Source organism: Oncorhynchus gorbuscha, unplaced genomic scaffold, assembly GCF_021184085.1.
Source record: "Oncorhynchus gorbuscha isolate QuinsamMale2020 ecotype Even-year unplaced genomic scaffold, OgorEven_v1.0 Un_scaffold_895, whole genome shotgun sequence".
NCBI lineage: Eukaryota > Metazoa > Chordata > Actinopteri > Salmoniformes > Salmonidae > Oncorhynchus > Oncorhynchus gorbuscha.
In genome coordinates, this window is record NW_025745868.1 from 13,422 (window position 1) to 22,500 (window position 9,079).

At 45.0% G+C, this 9,079-nt stretch overlaps 1 pseudogene; it reads right to left on the reverse strand.

Annotated features, from left to right (window-relative positions):
• Positions 1-377: 377 nt before the first annotated feature.
• LOC124020746 overlaps positions 378-9,079 on the reverse strand; it is an 80,018-nt pseudogene continuing 71,316 nt past the window's right edge.

Sequence of the window (9,079 nt, forward strand, 5' to 3'; positions counted from 1 at the left end):
AAGGAGAGAGAGTGAGAGGGGTAAAGGGGGAGAGGTGGATATGAAAGAGAGAGGGAACGAGCAGGAAGATGAGAGGGGAAAGGAGAGGGAGTGAGAGGGGGTAAAGGGGGAGAGGTGGATATGAAAGAGAGAGGGAACGAGCAGGAAGATGAGAGGGGAAAGGAGAGAGAGTGAGAGGGGGTAAAGGGGGAGAGGTGGATATGAAAGAGAGAGGGAACGAGCAGGAAGATGAGAGGGGAAAGGAGAGAGAGTGAGAGGGGGTAAAGGGGGAGAGGTGGATATGAAAGAGAGAGGGAACGAGGAGGAAGAGAGAGAGAGGAACGAGCAGGAAGATGAGAGGGGAAAGGAGAGAGAGTGAGAGGGGGTAAAGGGGGAGAGGTGGATATGAAAGAGAGAGGGAACGAGCAGGAAGATGAGAGGGGAAAGGAGAGAGAGTGAGAGGGGGTAAAGGGGGAGAGGTGGATATGAAAGAGAGACAGGGGTGAGATTGGTCAAGCCTTTCAACTGGTTTAAACCGCTTATTTTATTAACCAATCAAATCACAAGCTCCAAATATAGTCCTTCTCAATTGGCCAGTCCGTTATCTACCACTGTCTCACATTGGCTGTCATCTCTTCATGCCCTTATCCCAATATCCAATCACCTTGCAGATCCACTTCCTATATTCTTCCCATTGTCCAATCACCTTGACGATCCAGTTCCTGTATCCCTCTCATTGTCCAATCACCTTGTGTATCCAGGGTGTGAAGGCGGAGACTTTAGTGTAGACGCCAGGTGAGTGTTGCGTGCGACAGGAGTGACCCCACGATGTCACACCGTACACTACCCACCCTCCGCCCGGACGCTCACACACCAACGGGCCGCCGCTGTCTCCACGGCAACTGTCCACGCGGCGCTCTGATTGGCTGTCTGTCCCGGCGCAGAGCATGCGGCGAGTGAAGGCTCCGTGGTAACGCTGTTGGCAGTGACGACGGGGGAGGAGAGAGAGAGGAGCCTGTTGGAGGGTCTTAGAGTAGGAGCGACCTGGAGGACAGAGAGAGACGATTACCATTACACTGGGCCTTTAGTCTGTTTAATCAGAGAGATGATTACCATTACACTGGGCCTTTAGTCTGTTTAATCAGAGAGATGATTACCATTACACTGGGCCTTTAGTCTGTTTAATCAGACGATTACCATTACACTGGGCCTTTAGTCTGTTTAATCAGACGATTACCATTACACTGGGCCTTTAGTCTGTTTAATCAGACGATTACCATTACACTGGGCCTTTAGTCTGTTTAATCAGAGAGACGATTACCATTACACTGGGCCTTTAGTCTGTTTAATCAGAGAGACGATTACCATTACACTGGGCCTTTAGTCTGTTTAATCAGACGATTACCATTACACTGGGCCTTTAGTCTGTTTAATCAGAGAGACGATTACCATTACACTGGGCCTTTAGTCTGTTTAATCAGAGAGACGATTACCATTACACTGGGCCTTTAGTCTGTTTAATCAGAGAGACGATTACCATTACACTGGGCCTTTAGTCTGTTTAATCAGACGATTACCATTACACTGGGCCTTTAGTCTGTTTAATCAGACGATTACCATTACACTGGGCCTTTAGTCTGTTTAATCAGACGATTACCATTACACTGGGCCTTTAGTCTGTTTAATCAGAGAGACGATTACCATTACACTGGGCCTTTAGTCTGTTTAATCAGACGATTACCATTACACTGGGCCTTTAGTCTGTTTAATCAGAGAGACGATTGCCATTACACTGGACCTTTAGTCTGTTTAATCAGAGAGACGATTACCATTAAACTGGGCCTTTAGTCTGTTTAATCAGAGAGACGATTACCATTACACTGGGCCTTTAGTCTGTTTAATCAGACGATTACCATTACACTGGGCCTTTAGTCTGTTTAATCAGAGAGACGATTACCATTACACTGGGCCTTTAGTCTGTTTAATCAGAGAGACGATTACCATTACACTGGGCCTTTAGTCTGTTTAATCAGAGAGACGATTACCATTACACTGGGCCTTTAGTCTGTTTAATCAGACGATTACCATTACACTGGGCCTTTAGTCTGTTTAATCAGAGAGACGATTACCATTACACTGGGCCTTTAGTCTGTTTAATCAGAGAGACGATTACCATTACACTGGGCCTTTAGTCTGTTTAATCAGAGAGACTATTACCATTACACTGGGCCTTTAGTCTGTTTAATCAGAGAGATGATTACCATTACACTGGGCCTTTAGTCTGTTTAATCAGAGAGACGATTACCATTACACTGGGCCTTTAGTCTGTTTAATCAGACGATTACCATTACACTGGGCCTTTAGTCTGTTTAATCAGAGAGACGATTACCATTACACTGGGCCTTTAGTCTGTTTAATCAGACGATTACCATTACACTGGGCCTTTAGTCTGTTTAATCAGAGAGACGATTACCATTACACTGGGCCTTTAGTCTGTTTAATCAGACGATTACCACTACACTGGGCCTTTAGTCTGTTTAATCAGACTATTACCATTACACTGGGCCTTTAGTCTGTTTAATCAGACGATTACCACTACACTGGGCCTTTAGTCTGTTTAATCAGACGATTACCATTACACTGGGCCTTTAGTCTGTTTAATCAGACGATTACCATTACACTGGGCCTTTAGTCTGGTTAATCAGAGAGACGATTACCATTACACTGGGCCTTTAGTCTGTTTAATCAGAGAGACGATTACCATTACACTGGGCCTTTAGTCTGTTTAATCAGAGAGACGATTACCATTACACTGGGCCTTTAGTCTGTTTAATCAGAGAGACGATTACCATTACACTGGGCCTTTAGTCTGTTTAATCAGAGAGACGATTACCATTACACTGGGCCTTTAGTCTGTTTAATCAGAGAGACGATTACCATTACACTGGGCCTTTAGTCTGTTTAATCAGAGAGATGATTACCATTACACTGGGCCTTTAGTCTGTTTAATCAGACGATTACCATTACACTGGGCCTTTAGTCTGTTTAATCAGACGATTACCATTACACTGGGCCTTTAGTCTGTTTAATCAGACGATTACCATTACACTGGGCCTTTAGTCTGTTTAATCAGACGATTACCATTACACTGGGCCTTTAGTCTGTTTAATCAGACGATTACCATTACACTGGGCCTTTAGTCTGTTTAATCAGAGAGACGATTACCATTACACTGGGCCTTTAGTCTGTTTAATCAGAGAGACGATTACCATTACACTGGGCCTTTAGTCTGTTTAATCAGAGAGATGATTACCATTACACTGGGCCTTTAGTCTGTTTAATCAGAGAGACGATTACCATTACACTGGGCCTTTAGTCTGTTTAATCAGACGATTACCATTACACTGGGCCTTTAGTCTGTTTAATCAGAGAGACGATTACCATTACACTGGGCCTTTAGTCTGTTTAATCAGAGAGACGATTACCATTACACTGGGCCTTTAGTCTGTTTAATCAGACGATTACCATTACACTGGGCCTTTAGTCTGTTTAATCAGACGATTACCATTACACTGGGCCTTTAGTCTGTTTAATCAGACGATTACCATTACACTGGGCCTTTAGTCTGTTTAATCAGACGATTACCATTACACTGGGCCTTTAGTCTGTTTAATCAGACGATTACCATTACACTGGGCCTTTAGTCTGTTTAATCAGACGATTACCATTACACTGGGCCTTTAGTCTGTTTAATCAGACGATTACCATTACACTGGGCCTTTAGTCTGTTTAATCAGACGATTACCATTACACTGGGCCTTTAGTCTGTTTAATCAGACGATTACCATTACACTGGGCCTTTAGTCTGTTTAATCAGAGAGACGATTACCATTACACTGGGCCTTTAGTTAGTCTGTTTAATCAGACGATTACCATTACACTGGGCCTTTAGTCTGTTTAATCAGACGATTACCATTACACTGGGCCTTTAGTCTGTTTAATCAGACGATTACCATTGCACTGGGCCTTTAGTCTGTTTAATCAGACGATTACCATTACACTGGGCCTTTAGTCTGTTTAATCAGAGAGACGATTACCATTACACTGGGCCTTTAGTCTGTTTAATCAGAGAGACGATTACCATTACACTGGGCCTTTAGTCTGTTTAATCAGACGATTACCATTACACTGGGCCTTTAGTCTGTTTAATCAGAGAGACGATTACCATTACACTGGGCCTTTAGTCTGTTTAATCAGACGATTACCATTACACTGGGCCTTTAGTCTGTTTAATCAGAGAGACGATTACCATTACACTGGGCCTTTAGTCTGTTTAATCAGACGATTACCATTACACTGGGCCTTTAGTCTGTTTAATCAGACGATTACCATTACACTGGGCCTTTAGTCTGTTTAATCAGACGATTACCATTACACTGGGCCTTTAGTCTGTTTAATCAGAGAGACGATTACCATTACACTGGGCCTTTAGTCTGTTTAATCAGAGAGACGATTACCATTACACTGGGCCTTTAGTCTGTTTAATCAGAGAGACGATTACCATTACACTGGGCCTTTAGTCTGTTTAATCAGAGAGACGATTACCATTACACTGGGCCTTTAGTCTGTTTAATCAGAGAGACTATAACCATTACACTGGGCCTTTAGTCTGTTTAATCAGAGAGACGATTACCATTACACTGGGCCTTTAGTCTGTTTAATCAGACAATTACCATTACACTGGGCCTTTAGTCTGTTTAATCAGAGAGACGATTACCATTACACTGGACCTTTAGTCTGTTTAATCAGAGAGACGATTACCATTACACTGGGCCTTTAGTCTGTTTAATCAGAGAGACGATTACCATTACACTGGGCCTTTAGTCTGTTTAATCAGACGATTACCATTACACTGGGCCTTTAGTCTGTTTAATCAGACGATTACCATTACACTGGGCCTTTAGTCTGTTTAATCAGAGAGACGATTACCATTACACTGGGCCTTTAGTCTGTTTAATCAGAGAGATGATTACCATTACACTGGGCCTTTAGTCTGTTTAAATCAGAGAGACGATTACCATTACACTGGGCCTTTAGTCTGTTTAATCAGAGAGACGATTACCATTACACTGGGCCTTTAGTTTGTTTAATCAGAGAGACGATTACCATTACACTGGGCCTTTAGTCTGTTTAATCAGAGAGACGATTACCATTACACTGGGCCTTTAGTCTGTTTAATCAGAGAGACGATTACCATTACACTGGGCCTTTAGTCTGTTTAATCAGATGATTACCATTACACTGGGCCTTTAGTCTGTTTAATCAGACGATTACCATTACACTGGGCCTTTAGTCTGTTTAATCAGACGATTACCATTACACTGGGCCTTTAGTCTGTTTAATCAGAGAGACGATTACCATTACACTGGGCCTTTAGTCTGTTTAATCAGAGAGACGATTACCATTACACTGGGCCTTTAGTCTGTTTAATCAGACGATTACCATTACACTGGGCCTTTAGTCTGTTTAATCAGAGAGACTATTACCATTACACTGGGCCTTTAGTCTGTTTAATCAGACGATTACCATTACACTGGGCCTTTAGTCTGTTTAATCAGAGAGACGATTACCATTACACTGGGCCTTTAGTCTGTTTAATCAGAGAGACGATTACCATTACACTGGGCCTTTAGTCTGTTTAATCAGAGAGACGATTACCATTACACTGGGCCTTTAGTCTGTTTAATCAGAGAGACGATTACCATTACACTGGGCCTTTAGTCTGTTTAATCAGACGATTACCATTACACTGGGCCTTTAGTCTGTTTAATCAGACGATTACCATTACACTGGGCCTTTAGTCTGTTTAATCAGACGATTACCATTACACTGGGCCTTTAGTCTGTTTAATCAGACGATTACCATTACACTGGGCCTTTAGTCTGTTTAATCAGAGAGACGATTACCATTACACTGGGCCTTTAGTCTGTTTAATCAGACGATTACCATTACACTGGGCCTTTAGTCTGTTTAATCAGAGAGACGATTACCATTACACTGGGCCTTTAGTCTGTTTAATCAGAGAGACGATTACCATTACACTGGGCCTTTAGGTTGTTTAATCAGAGAGACGATTACCCCTTCATCTTCCACACTAAATCACCCACTAAACCCCCTGTTCTTCCCCACTAAATCACCCACTAACACCCCCCTCATCTTCCACACTAAATCACCCACTAACACCCCTCTGGTCTTCCCCACTAAATCACCCATTAACACCCCCCTGGTCTTCCACACTAAATCACCCACTAACACCCCCTCATCTTCCACACTAAATCACCCACTAACACCCCTTCATCTTCCCCACTAAATCACCCACTAACACCCCCTCATCTTCCCCACTAAATCCACCCACTAAACCCCCTGTTCTTCCCCACTAAATCACCCACTAACACCCCCTCATCTTCCACACTAAATCACCCACTAACACCCCCTGGTCTTCCCCACTAAATCACCCACTAACACCCCCTCACCTTCCCCACTAAATCACCCACTAACACCCCCTCATCTTCCACACTAAATCACCCACTAACACCCCCTGGTCTTCCCCACTAAATCACCCACTAACACCCCCTCACCTTCCCCACTAAATCACCCACTAACACCCCCTCATCTTCCACACTAAATCACCCACTAACACCCCCTGGTCTTCTCCACTAACACCCCCTCGTCTTCCACACTAAATCACCCCCTCCCTCTCACCTGTGTCCCCCAGCCTGTGATGTGACAGTTGGAAGCCTGTTTCAGGACTCTCTCCTTGCGTAGCGGCAGACAGGCGGGCAGGACGTGCCGACTGAACGCCACACATCGACCGCGGCCCTTCCCCGCCACTCCCGGTGACAGACGCACCAAGGCCAGGTCGTAGTCGTTGCTGTGGGAACGGTAGCTAGGGTGCAGGACGATCTGATCGACGGCGTACTCCTCCTCAAACTCCTCGGGAACCAGAGAATGGTAATCTCCAACCCTCACCTTGTACTGTTTAGTAATGTTACCATGCCTGGAGGAGAGAGAGGAGAGTTAACCAGAGAATGGTAATCCCCAACCCTCACCTAGTACTGTTACCATCCCTGGAGGACAGAGAGGAGAGTTAACCAGAGAATGGTAATCTCCAACCCTCACCTTGTACTGTTTAGTAATGTTACCATGCCTGGAGGAGAGAGAGGAGAGTTAACCAGAGAATGGTAATCTCCAACCCTCACCTAGTACTGTTACCATCCCTGGAGGAGAGAGAGGAGAGTTAACCAGAGAATGGTAATCTCCAACCCTCACCTAGTACTGTTACCATCCCTGGAGAGAGAGAGGAGAGTTAACCAGAGAATGGTAATCTCCAACCCTCACCTAGTACTGTTACCATCCCTGGAGGAGAGAGAGGAGAGTTAACCAGAGAATGGTAATCCCCAGCCCTCACCTAGTACTGTTACCATCCCTGGAGGAGAGAGGGGAGAGTTAACCAGAGAATGGTAATCTCCAACCCTCACCTAGTACTGTTACCATCCCTGGGGGAGAGAGAGGAGAGTTTTAGAGTTTGATAGATCTGTAAAGTACAGAGTTTTAGTTTGGGGCGGCAGGTTGAGTGGTTAATTAAGAGCGTTGGGCCAGTTTGAATCCCCGAGATGACTAGGTGAAACATCTGTCGACGTGCCCTTGAGCAAGGCACTTCACCCTCTTTGTTATCAGAGTGTCTGAATGTACCTGGAGACAGTAACTACCACTGTTCTCTGTTTCCTGTTTCCTGTCTCTCTATCAGAGTGTCTGAATGTACGTAGAGACAGTAACTACCACTGTTCTCTGTTTCCTGTTTCCTGTCTCTCTATCAGAGTATCTGAATGTACCTGGAGACAGTACCTAACACTATTCTCTGTTTCCTGTCTCTCTATCAGAGTATCTGAATGTACCTGGAGACAGTACCTACCACTGTTTCTCTGTTTCCTGTTTCCTGTCTGTCTATCAGAGTATCTGAATGTACCTGGAGACAGTACCTACCACTGTTCTCTGTTTCCTGTTTCCTGTCTGTCTATCAGAGTATCTGAATGTACCTGGAGACAGTACCTAACACTATTCTCTGTTTCCTGTCTCTCTATCAGAGTATCTGAATGTACCTGGAGACAGTACCTAACACTATTCTCTGTTTCCTGTCTCTCTATCAGAGTATCTGAATGTACCTGGAGACAGTACCTAACACTATTCTCTGTTTCCTGTTTCCTGTCTGTCTATCAGAGTATCTGAATGTACCTGGAGACAGTACCTAACACTATTCTCTGTTTCCTGTCTCTCTATCAGAGTATCTGAATGTACCTGGAGACAGTACCTAACACTATTCTCTGTTTCCAGTCTCTCTATCAGAGTATCTGAATGTACCTGGAGACAGACACAGGGATCACCACACAGACACAGGGATCATTCCACAGCAGAACACATTCAACAGGACACAGTCCCTCCTACTCTGGGAGACAGACCGTTAGTACCACAGCAGGACACAGTCCCTCCTACTCTGGGAGACAGACCGTTAGTACCACAGCAGGACACATTTAACAGGACACAGTCCCTCCTACTCTGGGAGACAGACCGTTAGTACCACAGCAGGACACAGTCCCTCCTACTCTGGGAGACAGACCGTTAGTACCACAGCAGGACACATTTAACAGGACACAGTCCCTCCTACTCTGGGAGACAGACCGTTAGTACCACAGCAGGACACAGTCCCTCCTACTCTGGGAGACAGACCGTTAGTACCACAGCAGGACACATTTAACAGGACACAGTCCCTCCTACTCTGGGAGACAGACCGTTAGTACCACAGCAGGACACAGTCCCCCTACTCTGGGAGACAGACAGTCAGTACCACAGCAGGACACAGTCCCTCCTACTCTGGGAGACAGACCGTTAGTACCACAGCAGGACACAGTCCCTCCTACTCTGGGAGACAGACCGTTAGTACCACAGCAGGACACAGTCCCTCCTACTCTGGGAGACAGACCATCAGTACCACAGCAGGACACAGTCCCTCCTACTCTGGGAGACAGACCGTTAGTACCACAGC